This window comes from Schistocerca nitens, chromosome 4 (assembly GCF_023898315.1).
Source record: "Schistocerca nitens isolate TAMUIC-IGC-003100 chromosome 4, iqSchNite1.1, whole genome shotgun sequence".
NCBI classification, from domain to species: domain Eukaryota; kingdom Metazoa; phylum Arthropoda; class Insecta; order Orthoptera; family Acrididae; genus Schistocerca; species Schistocerca nitens.
The window spans coordinates 362,576,456-362,599,366 of record NC_064617.1 but is presented as its reverse complement, the minus strand read 5'-3'; the positions used below and the strand labels follow the sequence as shown (position 1 = coordinate 362,599,366).

The 22,911-nt window shown below is 41.9% G+C and overlaps 2 pseudogenes; both read right to left on the bottom strand.

The window, feature by feature from the left end:
• Nucleotides 1-1,135: 1,135 nt before the first annotated feature.
• Nucleotides 1,136-1,253, bottom strand: LOC126254001 (5S ribosomal RNA; annotated as a pseudogene).
• An 8,265-nt stretch (nt 1,254-9,518) lies between these two features.
• LOC126252314 (calcineurin B homologous protein 1-like) overlaps nt 9,519-22,911 on the bottom strand; it is a 124,009-nt pseudogene continuing 110,616 nt past the window's right edge.

Genomic DNA, 22,911 nt, shown 5'->3' with positions numbered 1-22,911 from the left:
GATGTGCGACTTAAACGAAACTTGGTAGGCGTGTTTCTAAGAGTGGAACATGATATTTGTTAGAATTTCGTGCCAGTCACTTAAGAGTGGCGCTACTCTGAGGATCCAAACCAGATCTGCTTTCACTACACTCTGTAACTGTCGTGAGCATTTGGTATCTTTGAGTTTGGATGTGGTCAGTTCATGGTACTCATAATTGCCTTTAAGGCGACAAAGACGTCATTATCGGCACCTCTGGTTGAACGAGGTCGTGTAACAGGGCTATGAGAAACTGGATGTTCCTTCTGCGACATTGCATAACAATTTGGCAGGAATAGCCATTGTACATGACTCCTGGAAGCGGTGGTCACGAGAACGTACGGTCAGAAAAAGACTGGGCTCCGGACGGCCACATGACACTACCGAGAGGGAAAACCATCGTTTGCGGCATAAGGCATCTGCTGCAGTCCTGTAGCGTGTATTTCATTGACACCCAGCCACATCCACTTGCGACTTCAGTGGTAATCAAGCGAGACCTCCTTGAAGGGAGGGATGGAGGTCGGTTGCGTTTTCTGATGAAATCTGGTTCTGCGTCGTTGCCAGTGATGGCGGCGTGTTGGTTAGATCGAGGCCAGTTGAGTGCCTGCAACCAGTCTGTCTCCGTTCTAGACAAGAAAAAAAAAGGTTCAAATGGCTCTGAGCACTATGAGGTCATCTTCTTCTTCTGTAGTGGTCAGTCCAAGGATTGGTTTGCAACAGCTACAATGGCAGCTTGTCTCCATTCTGTGCGTCTTTCAGCTTTTCTCTTCTTTTCTTTGTAGGAGTTACGTCCCACATCTTTCACGATTTGATCCATGTACCTCAGCCGCGGTCTCCCTCTTGGTCTTTTCCCTCGACATATCCCTTTATGATTGTGTTCAGGAGTCTTTTATGTCTATGTCATAATAGCAGCTCTAGCACTCCGTCGTCAGGCCACAAGTGGCCCATCGGGACCATCCGACCGCCATGCCATCCTCACTGAGATGTGGATAGGAGGGACGTGTGGTCAGCACACCGCTCTCCCGGTCGTTACGACGGTTTTCTTTGACCGGAGCCGCTACTGTTCGGTCGAGTAGCTCCTCAGTTGGTATCACGAGGCTGAGTGCACCCCGAAAAATGGCAACAGCACATGGCGGCCCGGATGGTCACCCATCCAAGTGCCGGCCACGCCCGACAGCGCATAACTTCGGTGATCTGACGGGAACCGGTGTATCCACTGCGGCAAAGCCGTTGCCTTTATGTCTTAATAGATGACCTGTAAATTGCACTCTTCTTTTAACAATGAAACTCCAGAAGCTTCTCTTCTCACCTGTTCTCTCCAGAACCACTTCATTTGTGACCTTGTCGATACATTTTATTTTGAGCATGCGTCTATAGCACCACATTTAAAAAGAATTTAGCTTCTGGCCTTCCTGTGTCCCGAGAGTCCATGTTTCACACCCATAGCACACTCCACACATATGATTACAAAAACCTTTTCCTGATTACAAGGCTGATGTTCTTAGAGGTTAAGATGCTTTTCTTCTTGTTAAAAGCAGCCTTTGCTTGAGCAATTCTCCTTCTCACTTCTGCCTTGCTCCTTCCATCCCTGGTAATATTACTGCCCCGATGAGTAAATTTATCAACTTGTTCAAGCATTTCATTGCCTCCATGAACTTGGACTTTCACATGATCTTTTTTGCTTTATTAATTCTCATATTCTTCCCCCAAAACTGTATCCATTCTATTCAGTAGGACAACAAGATCTTCTTCACTTTCAGGTAGGACATCATTGGCATATCTTATCATATCTATTCGTTGGCCATGAATTACTACACCTGTCTGTGAATTTTGGTTCAAAAATGGCTCTGAGCACTACGGGACTTAACTTCTGTGGTCATCAGTCCCCTAGAACTTAGAACTACTTAAACCTAATTAACCTAATGACATCACACACATCCATGCCTGATGCAGGAATCGAACCTGCGACCGTAGCGGTCGCGCGGTTCCAGACTGTAGTGCCTAGAACCGCTCGGCCACTCCGACCGGCCTGTGAATTTTCTCTTACTTTTTTCAGCGCCTCTTCCATGTATAGGTTAAAGATAACAGGGGATAGTGCGCAACCTTGTCGGACACCTTTCCGTGTCTGCACCTTTTCTTGTTTTGTCCGTCCACGGATAACAGCTTTCTCGTTTTTGTACAGGTTCCGTATCATTTTTCTATCTTTATAGTCTATTCCTACTTTTTTGAATACCTCAAACATCTTATCCCATTTAACATCATCAAAGACTTTCTCTACATCTACGAAAGCTATGAATGTTGTCAGGTTCTCATCTAGTCATTTCTCTATTATTAGTTTTAGAGCAAATATTGCTTCTCTGCTTCCTCTATCTTTCCGGAATCCAAACTGGTCTTCGGAGAGTGTAGCTTCGACTTTTTGTTCTATGCGTTTTAGGATAATTGAGGTTACTATTTTAGAGGTGTGAGTAACTAGGCTGAGAGTCCTATAATTTTCACATCTTGTAGCATTTGCCTTCTTTGGAATGGGTTGCATAATGTTTTTCTCACAGTCTGTAGAAATTTTACCCTGCTCGTACATTTTGAAAACAAGATTATACAACTCCTGATTCAGTTTTGATCCTCCAGATTTCAGAAGTTCAGCTGGGATATTGTCTATACCAGGCGATTTGTTGTTTTTCAATTTTTTCAGAGCTTTTTCAAACTCTTCCTTTAATATAGGTTCACTTATATTGTGTGCATCTACTTCTGTTTTTTCTTCCATGGTGTTTTCAGACAATTCTCGTCCGCTGCACAGTTTTCCTATATATTGTTCCATCTTCTTGCAACTTCATCATCGTAATCCAACATATTGCCATTTTCATCCATCACAGCCCTACACTTGTTTCTTCTGTCTCCAAAGAAATGTCTCACACATTTATAGGCCTTGTCAATATTTCTCTTTCTCATGTTGTCCACAACTGAAATACAGAGATCATCAAGGTATTATTCTCTTGCTTGTTTTGCCTCTCTGTTGATTCTGTTTTTCAGACTCTTGTATTTCTCTTGGTCTTCCCTCTTCACAGAATTTTTTAATTTCCTTCTTCCTTCCATCATATTTAGTAGGTCATTAGTGATCCATTCCTTCCTTTTCTATGTCCTTTCTTTTCCTATTACTTCTTCTACTGCTTCTAAAATACCATTTTTATTTTTTCCCAGCTGCTTTGGATGTCATTGCAGGTCATCAGTCCCCTAGAACATTGAACTACTTAAACCTAACTAACCTAAGGACATCACACACATCTACGCCCGAGGCAGGATTCGAACCTGCGACCGTAGGCGTCGCGCGGTTCCAGACTGAAGCGCCTACAACTGCTCGGCCACTCTGGCCGGCCGTTCTAGATACACTGCAGCTACACCTGGAGGTATGACCTGGGGTGCGATTTTGTACGACATCAGGAGCACTTTCGTGATCATTCCACCCACGTCAATCTGGTGATGTTTTCTATTATGCTGCTATTCATGAACAGCATTCCATGGGGTGTTTTCCAACACGTTGCCGCTCGCCCATACCACTGCTGAACCCAACGTGTTCTGCAGAGTGTCGACATGCCCCTTGGTCTGCTCGAACACCAGATCTGCCTCCAGTCAAGCACGTGTGGGACATCATCGGACGACAACTCCAGCGTCATCCACAAACAGCATTAACCGTCCGCGCATTGACCGATCAAGTGGAACTCCATCCCACAAACTGCCAGCGGGCACCTGTACAACACAATTCAAGCACATTTGCATGCTTGCATTCAACATTCTGGCGGTTACACCGATTTTGTTAATGTACGAGAATTTCACATTTGCAATGGCTTATCTTGCGCTTACAATTACCTGTTATCTTGAATGTTAATCACTTAAATATTTTACCTAGATAATTGTTTTCCCGCAATTTCATCGATCTACATTAACTATTTTCTGGTGTTGAGATATTTTTCCGTCAGTGTATACGCCGCCGATCGAGCCCAGTTTCTCTTACTCTGCATATTCGGATCTTACCCGGCATCTACGCTGATGACAGTAGAATCGTTTCCTTTCTGTCGCTACTACTGTTTATCTACGCTTCCTCGATAAGGTTTCGCGAATAGAACGTCTTATTCTTTCCATAGGTTCCCATTTGCTTCACGGAGCATTTCTGTAACACTCTTGCCTTGATCAAACTTGCCGGTAATAAATCTAGCGGCACGTCTCTCGATTACTTTTTTTCTCCCATTAAACCGATCTGGTGGAGATACTAAACATTCCAGCAGTACTTAACAATGGGCCGCAGAAATATTCTGAACGCGGTCTCGTTTGTAGCTGAGGTACGCGTTCCCAAAGTTCTCCCCATGGAAAGAAATCAACAATTTACTTTCCCTGCTACCGACCTTGCGCGCTCGTTCGTTCTCGTGTCGCTTTCTTTCTGTACGCCTTGATATTTAATCGCGGTGACTGTGTCAAGCAGCAGAGCATCAGTACTGTATCCGAATATTATAGGGCTGCTTTACCCACTCATCTGCATTAACTTACAGTTTTGCACATTTACAGCAATCTGCCATTTACCGGGATAACTCTGTAAACTCCTCTCGTTAATTCTATTTTGTCAAAAATTGACATTTTGAGCCCGTGGCTGTATACAAAATATAGGTTAACTCTTACACAGCAGATTACACAAACAGCCACTTTTAACAATGCTAATTATCTAAACAGCACCGTTACCGGTTTCGAACTGACAGGTTCATCTTCAGAAGGCTAGTTCACGTTTTACATTAGATTTCGCCTTTTGTTTCCCCACCTGACGAAATTTCTTTGGGGTGGTGGTGCCCTACAAGCAAAACAAGATGTGAGACAACGTCTTTTTAACTGTATTGTGCCTCACAAGGACTTTAAGTGATGTAAACAAATTATTATTATTAAAGGGACGATTCTTCGGTTACTTACGATGAAGAATCTGCATAATTCGTTTCTACCACTTGAAGTAGTTGTGAGACGCAATTGCAGTTAAAAAGACGTTGTTTCACATCTTGTTTTCGTTGTAGGGCACCACCATCCCAAAGAAATTTCGTCAGGTGGGGAAACAAAAAGCGAAATCCAATGTAAAACGTGAATTATCTGTCTGAAGATGAAGCTGTCGGTTCGAAACCGGTAATGGCGCTGTTTAAATAAATAAACAGATAGCATTGTAAAAAGTGACTGGTTGCTGTAATCTTCTGTGTAAGAGTCACCCTATATCTCTCGTTAGTTATTTTCTAAATTTCTTTAGTCAGACACTCGTCAGTTGCCATCTAAAGTCGCTGAGAAAAGGTACGGGTATTTATCGCTTCTATGGCAACCGCAGAGCTGCAGAACCGGATGGAATCATGAGACGCAGAGATACTGGACAGATTTATTGGGCCCTGCCTCTGCCTATTGGTCCAATAGCATGCAGCACTAAGGGTTCTGACTGAGATTTCACGTGTTGAGAAATGAGAAGAAGCGATGTGTTTTACTTGGTAGAAACGTTTCTGTGCCCAAGGTCTCATAAATATTGATTTTCCACAACCGGTTTTGACAGGCTTTGGTGTCAACTTCTGATCTTCAAAAAGGTGTTCATTGAGAGCTGCAACCTCATCTCAAGTTGTCACATTAGTGGATAATCTGTAACACACTGTGCAAAGGTTTCTCAGAGGTAAAATGCTTAGTATCACAATGTACCTTGTGCCCGTGGCCAATCAGATAATCACGCCATCCTGAATAGTCGTTTGGTTGCCATGTTCCCCCAATGCTATTACAAGTTTCGACGGAATGTTAACTAGCCTTTCTGCCTTGCTAGGTCTAATGTCTCCGGGAGCTGCTTTAATTTGTAATACTGGATTCCCTATGTCTTCCTTGTCTATTCCAGTTTCTTCATCTATCGTCATCCTACAGGTTCTCTCCTCATAGAGCCTTCAGTGTACTCTTTCGACCTATCCATCGATGCATCTGCGTTTAATAGTGGAATTTCCTTATGACTCTTAATAGACTACTGGCCATTAAAACTGCTACACCAAGAAGAAATGCAGATGATAAACGGGTATTCATTGGACAAATTTATTATACTAGAACTGACATGTGATCACATTTTCACGCAATTTGGGTGCATAGATTCTGAGAAATCAGTACCCAGAACAACCACCTCTGGCCGTAATAACGGCCTTGATACGCCTGCTCATGCAGCTTCAACACGATACCACAGTTCATCAATAGTAGTGACTGGCGTATTGTGACGAGCCAGTTGCTCGGCCACCATTCACCAGACGTTTTCAGTTGGTGAGAGATCTGGAGAATGTGCTGGCCAGAGCAGCAGTCGAACATTTTCGTTATCCAGAAAGGCCCGTACAGGACCTGCAAAATGCGGTCTTGTATTATCCTGCTGCAAATGTAGGGTTTCGCAGGGATCGAATGAAGGGTAGAGCCACGGGTCATAACACATCTGAAATGTAACATCCATTTTTCTAAGTGCCGTCAATGCGAACAAGAGGTGACCGAGACGTGTAACCAATGGCACCGCATTCCATCACGCCGGGTGATACGCCAGTATGGTAATGACGAATACACGCTTCCAATGTGCGTTTACCGCGATGTCGCCAAACACGGATGTGACCATCATGATGCTGTAAACAGAACCTGGATTCATCCGAAAAATGATGTTTTGCCATTAGTGCGCCCAGGTTCGTCGTTGATTACACCATCGCAGGCGCTCCTGTCTGTGATGCAGCGTCAAGGGTAACCGCAGCCATGGTCTCCGAGCTGATAGTCCATGCTGCTCAAACCGTCGTCGAACTGTTCGTGCAGATGGTTGTTTTCTTGCAAACGTCCCCATCTGTTCACTGAGGGATCGAGATGTGGCTGCACGATCCGTTACAGCCATGCGGATAAGACGCCTGTCATCTCGACTGCTAGTGATACGAGGCCGTTGGGATCCAGCACAGCGTTCCGTATTACCCTCCTGAACACACTGATTCCATATTCTGCTAACAATCATTGGATCTCGACCAACGCGAGCAGCAATGTCGCGATACGTAAACCGTAATCGCCATAGGCTACAATCCGACTTTTATCAATGTCGGAAACGTGATGGTACGCATTTCTCCTCCTTACACGAGGCATGACAACAACGTTTCACCAGGCAATGCCGGTTAACTGGTGTTTGTGTATGAGAAATCGCTTGGAAACTTTCCTAATGTCAGCACGTTGTAGGTGTCGCCACCGGCGCTAATCTTGTGTGAATGCTCTGAAAAGTTAATCATTTGCATATCACAGCATCTTCTGCCCGTCGGTTAAATTTCGCGTCTGTAGCACGACATCTTCGTGGTGTAGCAATTTTAATGACCAGTAGTGTACTACCATCACTGCTTTTGATTTCACCGATGTTTGTTTCGATTTTCTCAATGCAGAATCAGTCCTCTCAACGATCATTTCTTGTTCGATTTCTTCATACTTTTCTTGCAACCATTTCGCCTTGCCTGCCCTACATTTCGTATTTATTTCACTCCTATGTGATTTTCATTGCGGTATTCCTGTTTTTCCATGAACAGTTTCGTACTTTTTTCTTTCGTCGATGAACTAAAGTATTTTTTTCTGTTAATTAAAGTTTCTTCGGAGATACCTTCCATATACCAATGTCTGGTTATCCAGGATCTGTTATTGCCCTATTTAGAGATGTACGGTCCTATTGAACTGAGCAACCTACTGTGACATTCATCACTGCAGTATCCACATCCTTAGCGGTCTTCAAATGCGTCTCATCCATCCACAGTACTTCACTATACCACTACCTTCCACACTGATTCTCCCGTACGATTCTGTTAACTAAATTGTTCTCTGAGTCCATATTCGCTCTTGGGTATGTCTTACAATCCAATATCTGATTTCGGTATGTCTGTCTGACCACCATTTGATCTTTCCTTGTGTCTGGGCATTTTCCACGTAAACCTCCTCTTGTTGTGATTCCTGACCATAACAATCCGTATTACTAGTTGAAATTTATTGTAGAATGCAATTACAGTTTCTCATCTCTGATTCCTATTTACAAGCCTTTATTCTCCCTTAGCCCTTTCTTCTACTTCTTCCTCTGTGACAGCATTCCAACGGTCTGTGATTATTGCCCTTACATACCGAAATATCCTTTCTGTATCTTCACATACATCCTGTATCACTCCACCTTCTGCTTACGACGTCGTCATCTATATCTGAACGGTTGTTGTCGGCGTTGGTTTGCAGTCGATTCTGATGAGAGCACCCGTATCACTGAATTGTTCAGAGTATATCACCCACTGCCCTACCTTTCTATTCAGAACAAGTCTTACTCCCTTTAACCACTTTCTGCTGATGTTGATACCATCCTATAATCGTCTGTCCAGAAATCCTTGCCTTCTTCCTGTTTTACTTCACTGATCTCCCTATATCTAAATTGAGCCTTAGGATTTCTCGGTTCAGATTCTTTAGCTCCCCGTATAACGTTCAAGCTTGTGACATTCCACGCCCCGACTTGGTTATTTCATATTTTCTTTATGGTGAACTCCCCCTCGGCAGTCCCTTCCCAGAGATCCGACTGGGTGACACATCCGGAGTTTATCAGGACGCTTTTTCTAAATATGCCACATTTCCTGTGGTCACACCTGTCTCTTTAGTGCAGTGGTTTCCATTGTATTCTGCAGCCTCGTCCCATTATCACCGATGATTCATCCGCCTTTTGAAACAGTTTCCCATCGCATGGGCAAGAGAGTGCCCCCAGCTTCTGTCCACTCCTCCACCCTCTGCAAAATGGCCGTTGGCAGACCGAGGGAGATTCCTTATGCCGGAAGTCCTCGGTCGCCACTGCTAATGTTTTTACTCAAAATTTAAGCAGTGTTAAGTTCGAACCCGGGACATGTGACGTTTTGATTATTAGTCGAAGCCTCTACCCCCAGACCACTTTTTTTCATAGAACTGTATGCATGAAACAGAAATTTGACAATTACATATGACTAAATACATTGTTCCCCCAGCTGATCAGTATGATCCTCTTATCAACTATCGATGTAAACTATAGTACACTATTTATTCTTGTGCAACATTTAAACACAATATCTGTACTGAATCTAATGGTACAACACAATCTTTCCTACAAGGTAAGTTATAAATAACAATTCTAGTCGCACGGAGTGGCCGCATGGTTTGAGGCGCCATGTCGCGGCCAGCGTAGCCCCTCCCGCCGGAGGTACGAGTCTTCCCTCGGCCATGGGTGTGTGTGTTGTTCTTAGCATAAGTTAGTTTAAGTAGTGTATAAGTCTAAGAGACAGATGACCTCAGCAGTTTGGTCCCTTAGAAATTCACACACATTTGAACATTTTAACAATTCTATCGACAAGAAATCATACAGCCGTACTGAGTCTACGTAATACATATATTACCACACCAAGAAAATAAAACCTTCCCAAAATTATTAAAAAAGTTAAAATTTCTTAGATTTTAAATGCACTGCACTTCATGATCTAATTAAGAAATCTAATCCACATCTTTTGTTCCACATCTGCCCTGTCAAAGCCCTTACAGAATTCTTTTAAGACTAAACGTTCAGCGACGCTTGTCAGTTACTTTTCACTAACGTTTGCTTCTATACCATATGAGGAAAGGCTAGCAATTCATCTCTGGGCGTTTTCTCTCCATTATCCAAATTACACTCTTTAAAGGAAAACTTAAGTTTCTGCTCTCTTGAATTGAGCGTATTGTCTCGACTTTTCTTAATCTGTCGGAAGTGTGCTAAAACTTGCATGAACTGTAGAAACTTACACGATCTCTGCAACCTTCTAAAAAAAATGCGTGCACGGCCCTGTCGTCAAGAGGAGTGGTTTGACAGTTCCAGTATGCGGAGAAAGTCTTCCCACCTTAATGTTCCGCAACCACTGTGGTCTAAACTTGTGAACCTGCTGTACAATCTCTCAATCTGCTGGGTACTAAATCCAGTTTCTTCTTATATCTGCGCGATCTCTTCTTCTCTCAAAAGAAGCGAAGATCCATTACCATGACTAGCTGAAGGAGGTCAGTTCTCCAAGGCACACAGTTTAAACGCCACTGTGACAAACTGTAACAAAAACAAAGATCATCTGAGGCCAACACACTTACACTTTGCCCAAAACGTGGGTCCAAGATTCCGAGAAAATTAGCACAGGCATAGAGAGTTTTCATAATCGAAAGCAGTCTACTAGTATGAAACATCAACTTAATTTGAAGAAAAAATTTCTGGAGCACAGCATTGTATGAAGTCAATCATACTCTGTGGGAAAATCTAAAAATACTTCGAAGAGTTTGAGATGTGTCACCATAGAAGGATATTGAAAATTAGATACACTGACAAGAAATAAAAAAAGGGCAGTCTCAGATAGCAGACATCAAGGAATACCATCCATACTGCTTCAGAGAACTGTAGAGGATGAAACTCTAAGGAAAGACCTTAACTCCAGTATATCCAGCAAAGAACTGGAGACGTTTGCTGCAACTGCTGCTGTGAGATGCAAAAGTTGGCACAGGATAAAAATTCATGGTGAACCGCATTAAACCAGGCAGTCCACTGATGACACATAAAAGACCTAGTTTCCGTAGCCGTTCTGTATCCGCAGGTGAGGAATGTTGACTTGCTTCACCGTCATTTTACCTAGCTAGCGTTCTGCTGAAAAGCACTGTCACATTTACGCAATCCTTATGCGAGAAGAATGACAAAGATATTTCATATTTTTTGAATAAATTTCGTCCTTCAACGTTGAGACCGTACCTAATGCGCCTAATCCTGTCATTCACAACGCCACGGCTCGCCTTCCTGCCACTGCTGTCCGCAGCGGCTAATGTTTCACCGTAACGAAATTGGCTACTGTGTCCTATTACTAGCAGCGCTGCAGATAACGTAATCTTCTCAGCAGATATAAATTTTTTACGCGCTGCTTTTCTGACATTTATTCTCACCATGTACGAAGGAACGCACTCTATTCCCGTGTTCGCGCAAATAAATGACTCTCCGTGTGACAGCACTTCACTAACAGTAACCTAGATCTTTATTCTGAAAAAGACACATATCAGTCTTAACATCTGGTAGCCAAGGAATAAAACCGCTCCAAAATGTGTTGACCACACTGCCTTCGCAATTGAAATGCCGTTAGAATGAAAAAATTAATAAATAAATAACAATAAAGAACTAGCCTGCAAACACTGGTACTAAATACACTACTGGCCATTAAAATTGCTACACTAAGAAGAAATGTAGATGATAAACTGGTATTCATTGAACAAATATATGTACTAGAACTGACACCTGATTTTCAAGCAATTTGGGTGCATACATCCGGAGAAATCAGTACCCAGAACAACCACCTCTGGCCGTAATAACGGCCTTGATACGCATGGGCATTGAGTCAAACAGAGCTTGGATGGCGTGCACACGTACAGCTGCCCATGCAGCTTCAACACGATACTACAGTTTATCAAGAGTAGTGACTGGCGTATTGTGACGAGACAGTTGCTCGGCCACCATTGACCAGACGTTTTCAGTTGGTGAGAGATCTGGAGAATGTGCTGGCCAGGGCAGCAGTCGAACATTTTCTGTATGCAGAAAGGCCCGTACAGGACCTGCAACAGGCAGTCGCGCATTATCCTGCTGAGATGTAGGGTTTCGCAAGGATCGAATGAAGGGTAGAGCCACGGGTCGTAACACATCTGAAATGTAACGTCCACTGTTCAAAGTGCCGTTCAAAGTGCCGTCAGTGGGAACAAGAGGTTACCGACACGTGTAACCAATGGCACCCCATACCATCACGCCGGGTGATACACCAGTATGGCGATGAAGAATACACGCTTCCAATGTGCGTTAACTGCGATGTCGCCAAACACGGATGCGACCATCATGATGCTGTAAACAGAACCTGGAGTCTTCCGAAAAAATTACGTTTTGCCATTCGTGCACCCAGGTTCGTCGTTGATTACACCATCGCAGACGCTCCTGACTGTATGCTTTGTCAAGGGTAAAGGCAGCAATGGTCTCCGAGCTGATAGTCCATGCTGATGCAAACGTCGTCGAAATGTTCGTGCAGATGGTTGTTGTCTTGCAAACGTCCCCATCTGTTGACTCAGGGATCGAGATGTGGCTGTACGATCCGTTACAGCCATGCGGATAAGATGCCTGTCATCTCGACTGCTAGTGATACGAGGCCGTTGGGATCCAGCACGGCGTTCCATATTACCCTCCTGAACCCACCGATTCCATATTCTGCTAACAGTCATTGGATCTCGACCAACGCGAGCTGCAATGTCGCGATACGATAAACCGCAATCACGATAGACTACAATTCGACCTTTATCAAAGTCGGAAACGTGATGGTACGCATTCCTCCTCCTTACACGAGGCATCACAACAACGTTTCACCAGGTAACGCCGGTCAACTGCTGTTTGTGTATAAGAAATCGGTTGGAAACTTTGCTCATGTCAGCACGTTGTAGGTGTCACCAGCGGCGCCAACCTTGTGTGAATACTCTGAAAAGCTAATCATTTGCATATCACAGCGTCTTCTTCCTGTCGGTTACATTTCGCGTCTGTAGCACGTCTTCTTCGTGATGTAGCAATTGTAATGGACAGTAGTGTATCATACAAAAATTATTTATTATATATTTTTTGGAATCTGGACAGTTAACAAAGAGGAAAATAAAAATACACGTCGCATCTAAGTTATACTGTTTTTTGTTTAAGCAGTACTTTAAGTTTGTTTAAAATATCTATGCTAATATACAAACGTATGCTATCAATATAATTTTGTCTTTGAATATTTACAACCTGCTGTTGCTGTTATTAATAACATTCAGCACAATGAATGTTACTTGAGCCGGCCGTGGTGGCCGAGCAGTTCTAGGAGGTTCAGTCCGGAACCGCGCGACTGCTACGGTCGCAGGTTCTAATCCTGCCTCGGGCATGGATGTGTGTGATGTCCTTAGGTTAGTTAGGTTTAAGTAGTTTTAAGTTCTAGGGGACTGATGACCTCAGATGTTAAGTCCCACAGTGCTCAGAGCCATTTGAACCATTTTTGAATGTTATTTGAATTCGATAACAAGTTCTATAATTGATAACGTCATACTCGGCAAACGATATCATCATCATTTTTGTTGCTACAAAACGCCTTCCATAAAAGATATCGAGTACTGTCTTCCCAACACAGCTGAATTACCAGACTGCCATATCCTCCAGATTTCAGCACTGAATCGAGGAACATCAAATTCATGGAGGCGTTTGTTATTTTTTAATCATTCAGAGGATGCACAACGAAATAATACAATGTCATGGTAAGAAACGAGTGAAAATTACTAATGGTGAACGATACAAATATCACGTGTCTGAAGAGTGGATTGTAAAAACACTATTTTGGGTACAGTACACACGAACAAGTGTATACTAGTATTGCGTATCACGCCTGCAATATCAATAATGACCCTTCTATTTTGATTCGTTGTTCCGATACAGATATTTTTAAAACCATTGTGGTCATGCAGCCATTATGAAAAGTAAATTTACTATTGGATGGAAATGGTGGCGGGAAACGCCCATTTACCTCTCACTACATTACACGAAAAGACGGATGAAATGTTTTATAGCTCTTTCGCTGGTTTTCACGCATTAATCCTACTTTGGCCCCGAATTCTATCGAAAGAGAAAGAATGACCTTAGCTATTTTGAGAAATTCTGCAGTATATCAAGTGGCATTAAAAAATCAGAGCCCGTTACTGCGGAATGTAAAGTTTCTGAAACTCTGTACACCTTCTTTGTGTCATCCGCACAGCTTCAGAGATCTCAGTTCCATTAATTATGCAAGATTAACAATCTACAGTTTTAAAAATACCGACAAAAATTGAGCCAGGAATACTGATGCCTCAAATTCGCAACCCTGCCAGAGATAATTCAACACACACGTTGCAACAGCTGCATATTTCTCACGTACATGGGAAAATTCGGATTTAAAAATATCGACAACTCAGGCACTTTTAAACAACGGATGACAAGAAGTTAGTATTTCATATGAGCGCCTGGAGTGCCACTGCTCTGATGGGGACCAAATACCGACATCAATAACCTACAATATGTCATCAAAAGTTTTCAGACACCCCCAAAAACATACGTTTTGCATATTAGGTGCAGTGTGCTGGCACCTACTGCCAGGTACTCCATATCAGTGACCTCAGTAGTCATTAGACTTCGTGAGAGAGCAGAATGGGGAGCTTCAAGGATCTCGCGGACTTCGAAAGTGGTCATGTGATTGGGTGTCACTTGTCTTATATGTCTGCATGCGAGATTTCCACGCTCCTAAACATCCCTAGGTCCACTCTTTCCGATGTGATAGTGAAGTGAAAACGTGAAGGTACACATACAGCACAAAAGCGTACAGGCCGACCTCATCTGACGACTGGCAAAGAGCGCCGCAATTGAAGACGGTCGTAAACTGTGATAGGCAGACATCTAACCAGACCATCACACAGGAATTCCAGACTGCAAGTACTCTGACAGGCAGGAGGTGAGAAAACTTGGATTTCATGGTCGAGCGGTTGCTCTTAAGCCAACCATCACGATGGTAAATGTCAAACGACGCCTCCCTTGGTGTAAGAAGCGTAAACATTGGACGATTGAACAGTCGAAAAACGTTGTGTAGAGTGACGAATCACGGTACACTATTGTGGTGATCTGATGGCAGGGTTTGAGTATGGCGAATGCCCGGTGAACGTCATCTGCCAACGTGTGTAGTGCCAACAGTAAAATTCGGATGCGGTGATGTTATGGTGTGGTCGTGTTTCTCGTGGATGGTGTTTCTTTTGCGTGGTACTGTCACAGCACAGGCCTACACTGATGTTTTGAGCACCATCTTGCTTCCGACAGTGAAGGGGCAATTAGGGGATGGCGATTGCATCTTCCAACACGAGCGAGCACCTGTTCATAACGTACGGCCTGTGGTGGAGTGGTTACACGACAATAACATCCCTGTAAGGACTAGCCTGCACAGAGTCCTGACCTGAATCCTGTAGAACACCTTTGGGATGTTTTGGAACGCCGACTTCATGCCAGGCCTCACCGACCGACATCGATACCTCTCCTCAGTGCAGCACTCCGTGAAGAATTGGCTGCCATTCCCTAAGAAACCTTCCAGCACCTATTTGAACGTATGCCTGCGAGAATGGAAGCTGTCATCTAGGCTATGGTTGGACAAACACCATATTGAATTCCAACATTACCAATGGAGGTCGCCACGAATTTGTAAGTCATTTAAAAAAAAAATGGTTCAAATGGCTCTGAGCACTATGGGACTTAACATCTGAGGTCATCAGTCCCTTAGAACTTAGAACTATTTAAACCTAACCAACCTAACGACATCACACACATCCATGCCCGAGGCAGGATTCGAACCTGCGACCGTAGCGGTAGCGCGGTTCCAGACTGAAGCGTCTAGAACCGCTCGGCCACCCCGGCCGGCAGTCATTTTCACCCAGGTGTCCGGATACTTTTGATCAGATAGTGTATGTTCTCATTCAACCAGGCCAACCGTTAGGTCTATGTTTTTACGTAATAAAGCTATAAATATTTGTCTGATACACGTTCTTAATTACTTTGTAACTATTGTCTGCCGAAGACTCAGAAACAGAATGCGCAGAAGAAAACCAGGGCCTTTGCAGTTCTAATGATGTTGAGAGCCATTCAGTTGGTGCGACACGCGTCCTGTGCGCTTTCACTTTCTGCTTTGCTTTCTGTTCAGGTTCCATAAAATTCCTTTTCCTTTCCTTTTTTTAATAATAATATGATGAAAAATGAAGCAATAGAAAGTGTTTCAAAGAGCATAACATGATAGTACCATAAACATTTTTGACGGCTTTGGAGTTTTACTATTTGCTGACGTATCCCGTAAGCAGTATTCATTGCAAATAAAACTGAAAAAGCGTTTCAGCTAGCATAAGGTAGTACTCGAACTACGACACGATTCAAGCCTGCATGGGCTTTGAGTGTCCCAGAATTCAAACTTTACGATTATGGGCTCGTTAACAACAAGATATTAAAACATCAAGTAGTATAAAATACGTATTGGTATGATCGGTATATGAAACTAACTGAAAGCAGTTTGTTTATTGCCATACTCGTTTCATTCTTTCATTTGTGAAGCACTTTCAGTGGCTTGTAATACATGTTTCTTTTTATACACGTAATAAACGAATTATGAGGTAGTTACAATATGTTACTATGTTACATTTTGTCCCGTTTTTCTCTGGTTTTTTATGTTAGAATCAACTTTTGTAGCACAAGTTTTGTGCTGTGAAGTAGTCATTCGCTGTTTCTACTTCCAGCGCTGTTAGCTCATTTGTGTGATCCTGGCGATGTGTTCATTAGTCTCCATCCTCTAGTTGACCGATTTTCGACGTTCTTTCAGCCACAATTGATACAACACATCGCATACATCACTTGTAAGGATACATTTTGGGTTCATCATGTGTGTATTTTCGGTGTGTACTGTTGCCAACTCTCGCTGTGTGTTTATCATTGTGTTTTACTTACTTGTTTGTTGGTTGTTTGATCTTTTCACTTGTGTGTGTGTGTGTGTGTGTGTGTGTGTGTGTGTGTGTGACAGAGAGAGAGAGAGAGAGAGAGAGAGAGAGAGAGAGAAGGGGCAGGAAGATTCGTTAATTATTTATTCTGCTTATGTTTCGGATTTCTGTTTCTTATTGTTTTAGTTTCTAACATGGATTTGGTCATTGAATACCTTCTTTTTCATTGGAATGGCTCTTTGTATGTGGAAGCTTTCTTCCAATGTCAGGAGCCTTATTCTCGTAATTATTCACTCTAATAACTGTCATGTCACCTTCCATGCTGGATAGTTCGTGTCCATGTTGTATCAGGTGTTTAGTAAAGGCAGAATGGCTATTTTAATTTTTCCTACTCCTTATATGTTCTTTATACCTAATTTTGATATTCCTATCTGTCATCCCCAGATACGTTGATTTAAATTCTCATTACTCTAACTGGTAGATCCATGCTCCTTGGTATTTATCTGGTTTGTCTGTCGCATGAAAATGTGACTGGAATGTGTTTCTTGTTCTGTGAGTAATGTTTAATCCCTGTTTCTCAAATACTCGTATATTTACTACCTCACGTGTTTGTGCGTTAAAGTGTTCATGTCATGATTGTTACTGTTTTATGTTTGCGCGTGTGCTGTAGTGTCTGTGGGGTTCTTTAGTGTTTGTGTTCTCTCATTATTTTAATTTTTCTTTCGTAATGTTTAGTTCCTTGGTTCAGTTTTTGTGGCATATGAGCGTTGTAGCCATTGTTTGTGGCTATGTGTTGTATTATTAGTAATTCTTTTTCATAGTTTTCTCCGCTGAATAGAATGTTGTTTAGTCTGTGTAGCATTTGTTGCACGGCCGTTACTTTTTAACTTTTTGGGTGGTTGGATTAATCATGTATAATTGTGTCTGTGGCTGTTGGCTACTTGAAGTTGTCAGATTTGTGTTTATTGTTCACTCTCTACATTGTTACGTTCAAGAAATTTATTTACTTTCTTGTATCTTTTTCCATGGTGAATTGAATATTTTTATGTGTTTTGTTTTGTTTATGTCTGTATGAAGTTTATGAATTTCCTCTGTTGGTTTATCTACCATACAGATTACGTCATCTACATATCTGTACCAGTAAACAGCTTTGTATCCTTTCTTTCTCATGACTGTACCAAAGATTCTGTTTTCTATGTGTCTGATGAATACATTTTCCAATGATCCCGATGCTGGGGATCCCACTGGCAGCCCATCTTCTTGTAAGAAAAATTCCTTTTCACATTGGAAGTAATTTTGGGACATGGTTGCTTTGTGGTTTTTAGTTATTTCATTAATATTTTCTGAGGTAGTTTCTCGCATGTCAGTAAGTTTTCTTCAATTACTTTTATTGTGCCTGCAGTGGGTATTGAGGTGTACGTGTTTTCTGTGTCAAAAGAGATGGTTGATGTTGTTTGTGGGATATGTAACTCTTAATTTTAGCTACTAGTTCCCTCCTGTTTTCCACTGTTGTCCTGTTCTTCATCTCATAATGTTGCACTACTACTTTGCCATATGGTATGATTGTACCTTCATGAAATTAATAACAGGCCTCAACGAATAAGAAGTTTGTGGAACTTGGGTTGGGGGATCCCCCATATCATTAACATTTCTTAGTATTTCAACTTAGAGGGACAACTGTAAACATACATTTGTCGGCTTCACAGAGCCAACAGCCACAGACACAATTACATATGATTCATCCAACCGCACAAAATCAAAAATTAGAGGCCCTACGACACATGTTAGACGGATTAAATAACTTTCCATTCAACAAAAAAACTATGAAAAATAACTGCAAGAAATGCAACTCACCGCCACAAACAATGGTTATGACAGCCATACAGTACAAAAACTCAATCAAACAAAAGAAACCCAATTAAAGAAAAACCAAAACAAGGGGAAAACAGAAACACCAAAGAACCCCACAGACGCTACAGCACACACGGAAACACAAAACAGTAATACTCATGACATGATTGACACAAAAAAATTGAACACTTTAACGTACAAACACGTGAGGTAGCAAATATATTTAAGAAACAGGGATTAAACATTTCTCACAGAACAAGAAACACATTCCATTCACATTTTCAAACAACAGACAAACCAAATAAATACCAAGGAGCATGGATCTACCAGTTAGAGTACTGAGAATTTAAATCAGCGTATCTCGGCATGGCAGATAAGAATTTCAAAACTAGAACATACGAGTATAATGAGTCGGAAAAATGAAAATTGCCATTCTACCTTTGCCAAACACCTGATACAGCATGGACACGAACTATCCAGCGTGGAACGTGACATGACAGTTATTAGAGTGAATAATTACAACAATAAGGCTCCTGAAATTGCAAGAAAACTTTCATTTACAAAGAGCCATTCCTATGAAAAAGAAGGTATTCAATAACCAAATCCATGTAAACAATAAATCTCTGATCATGACGAAATAAATCTCTGGTGAAGAGCCTGGTATGAATGTGCATAGGACACAATATTTCAGCAATCGACCACTTTGCAATCATCAGGTGCGCTGATGTACTGCAGTTATTTTTATTTCGTCGTAAAATACGCCTGGAGAAATTTAAGAGTCAAATCTCTGATCATGTCTGCAACCAAAACAATGTTGTTGTTTGTTGTTGTGGTATTCAGTCCTGACACCGGTCTGATGCAGTTCTCCATGCTACCCTATCCTGTGCAAGCTTCTTCATCTCCCAGTACCTACTGAAACCTACATCCTTCTGAATCTGCTAAGTGTATTCATCTCTTGGTCTCCCTCTACGATTTTTACTCTCCACGCTGCTCTCCAGTACTAAATTGGTGATCCCTTGATGCCTCAGAACATGTCCTACCAACCGATCCCTTCTTCTAGTCAAGTTGTGCCACAAACTCCTCTTTCCCCGCAATTCTATTCAACACCTCCTCATTAGGTATGTGAGGTATCCGTCTAATCTTCAGCATTCTTCTGTAGCACCACATTTCGAAAGCTTCTATTCTCTTCTTGTCTAAACTAATTATCGTCCATGTTTCTCTTTCATGCATGGCTACACTCCATAAAAATACTTTCATAAACGACTTCCTGACACTTAAATCAATACTCAGTGTTAACAAATTTCTCTTCTTCAGAAACGCTTTTCTTGCCATTGCCAGTCTACATTTTATATCCTCTCTACTTCGACCATCATCAGTTATTTTGCTCCCAAACTAGCAAAACTCCTTTACTACTTTAATTGTCTCATTTCCAAATCTAATTCCCTCAGCATCACCCAACTTAATTCGACTACATTCCATTATCCTTGTTTTGCTTTTGTTGATGTTCATTTTATATCCTCATTTCAAGACACTGCCCATTCCGTTCAACTGTTCTTCCAAGTCCTTTGCTGTCTCTGACATAATTACAATGTCATCGGCGAACCTCAAAGTTTTTATTTCTTCTCCATGGATTTTAATACCTACTCCAAATTTTTCTTTTGTTTCCCTCGCTGCTTGCTCAATATACAGATTGAATAACATCGGGGAGAGGCTACAACCCTGTCTCACTCCCTTCCCAACCACTGCTTCCCTTTCATGTCCCTCGACTCTTATAACTGCCGTCTGGTTTCTGTACTAATTGTAAATAGCCTTTCGCTCCCTGTGTTTTACCCCTGCCACCTTCAGAATATGAGAGAGAGTCTTCCAGTCAACATTGTCAAAAGCTTTCTCTAAGTCTACAAATGCTAGAAAAGTAGGCTTGCCTTTCCTTGATCTTTCTTCTAAGATAAGTCGTAGGGTCAGTGTTGCCTCACGTGTTCCTATATTTCTACGAAATCCAAACTGATCTTCCCCGAGGTCGGCTTCTACCAGTTTTTTCATTCGTCTCTAAAGAATTCGCGTTAGTATTTTGCAGCTGTGACTTATTAAAATGATAGTTCGGTAATTCTCACATCTGTCAACACCTGTTTTCTTTGGGATTGGAATTATTATATTCTTCTTGAAGTCTGAGGGAATTTCGCCTGTGTCATACATCTTGCTCACCAGATGGTAGAGTTTTGTCAGGACTGGCTCTCCCAAGGCTCTTCTAATGGAATGTTGTCTACTCCCGGGGCCTTGTTTCGACTTAGGTCTTTCAGTTCTCTGTCAAACTCTTCACGCAGTATCATATCTCCTATTTCATCTTCATCTACATCCTCTTCCATTTCCATAATATTGTCCTCAAGAACATCGCCCCTGTATAGACCCTCTATATACTCCTTCCACCTTTCTGCTTTCCCTTCTTTGCTTAGAACTGGGTTTCCATCTGAGATCTTGATATTCATGCAAGTGGTTCTCTTTTCTCCAAAGGTCTCTTCAATTTTCCTGTACGCAGTATCTATCTTACCCCTCGTGAGATAAGTCTCTACATCCTTACATTTGTCCTCTAGCCATCCCTGCTTAGCCATTTTGCACTTCCTGTCAATCTCATTTTTGAGACGTTTGTATTCCCTTTTTGCCTGCTTCATTTACTGCATTAAATTCAGTATATCTTCTGTTACCCAAGGATTTCTACTAGCCCTCGTCTTTATACCTGCTTGATCCTCCACTGCCTTCACTATTCCATTCCTCAAAGCTACCCGTTCTTCTTCTACTGTATTTCTTTCCCCCATTCCTGACAATTGTTTCCTTATGCTCTCCCTGAAACTCTGTACAACCTCTGGTTCTTTCAGTTTATCCAGGCCCATCTCCTTAAATTCCCACCTTTTCGCAGTTTCTTCAGTTTTAATCTACAGTTCATAACCAATAGATTGTGGTGAGAGTCCATATCTGTCCCTGGAAATGTCTTATAATTTAAAACCTGGTTCCTAAATCACTGCCTTACCATTATATAATCTATCTGAAACCTTCTGGTATCTCCAGGGGTCTTCCACGTATACAACCTTCTGTCATGATTCTTGAACCAAGTGTTAGCTATGATAAGTTATGCTCTGTGCAAAATTCTACCAGGCGGCTTCCTCTTTCATTTCTTAGCCCTAATCCATATTCTCCTGCTACTTTTCCTTCTCTTCCTTTTCCTACTGTTGAATTCCAGTCACCCATGACTATCAAATTTTCGTGTCCCTTTACTACCTGAATTATTTCTTTTATCTCATCATACATTTCATCAATTTCTTCATCATCTGCAGAGCTAGTTGGCATATGAACTTGTACTACTGTAGTAGACGTGGGCTTCCTGTCTATCTTGGCCACAATAATGCGTTCACTATGCTGTTTGTAGTAGCTTACCCGCACTCCTATTTTTTTATTCATTATTAAACCTACTCCTGCATTACCCCTATTTGATTTTGTATTTATAACCCTGTATTCACCACACCAAAAGCCTTGTTCCTCCTACCACCGAACTTCACTAATTCCCACTATATCTAAATTTAACCTATCCATCTCCGTTTTAAATTTTCTAACGTACCTACCCTATTAAGGGATCTGACATTCCACGCTCCGATCCTTAGAACGCCAGTTTTCTTTGTTTTCTCTCTCCTGATAACGACGTCCTCTTGAGTAGTCCCCGCCCGGAGATCCGAATGGGGGACTATTTTACCTCCGGAATATTTTACCCAAGAGGATGCCATCATCATTTAATCATACAGTAAAGCTGCATGCCCTCGGGAAAAATTACGGCTGTAGTTACCCCTTGCTTTTAGCCGTTCGCAGTACAAGCACAGCAAGGCCGTTTTGGTTAATGTTACAACGCCATCCACACTGTTGCCCCTGTAACTACTGAAAAGGCTGTTGCAAACAGAAACAAACAGAAAACCGAATCATAGGCAGAATGAGTAAATCGCTAATCTTCCCCTCCCTCCCCTCTCTCTCTCTCATATATATATATATATATATATATATATATATATATATATATATATATATATATATGCGTGTTGAATCAGATGTGGACGAAAGAACGCCATAACTCCGCCAACTGGAGCATGGAAACTGATGAACACATCTATAGAACACCACATATGAGATAACAGCGCTGAAGATCGTAACACCGAACGATAATTTCGCTACAAAAGATCATTCTAATTTAAAAAACAAGAGAAAAACAAGAACCAAATGTAACAGTAACATATTGTATATACAACATAATATGTTTATTATGCGTATAAAACGAAACATGTATTATAGGCTGCTGAAGATGTATCACAAACAAAAGAAGCGAAACTCGTGTGGCAATAAACAAACTGCTTTCAGTTAGTTGCATAGACGGTGTGATGTCACCGCCAGACACCACACTTGCTAGGTGGTAGCTTTAAATCGGCCGCGGTCCGGTAGTATACGTCG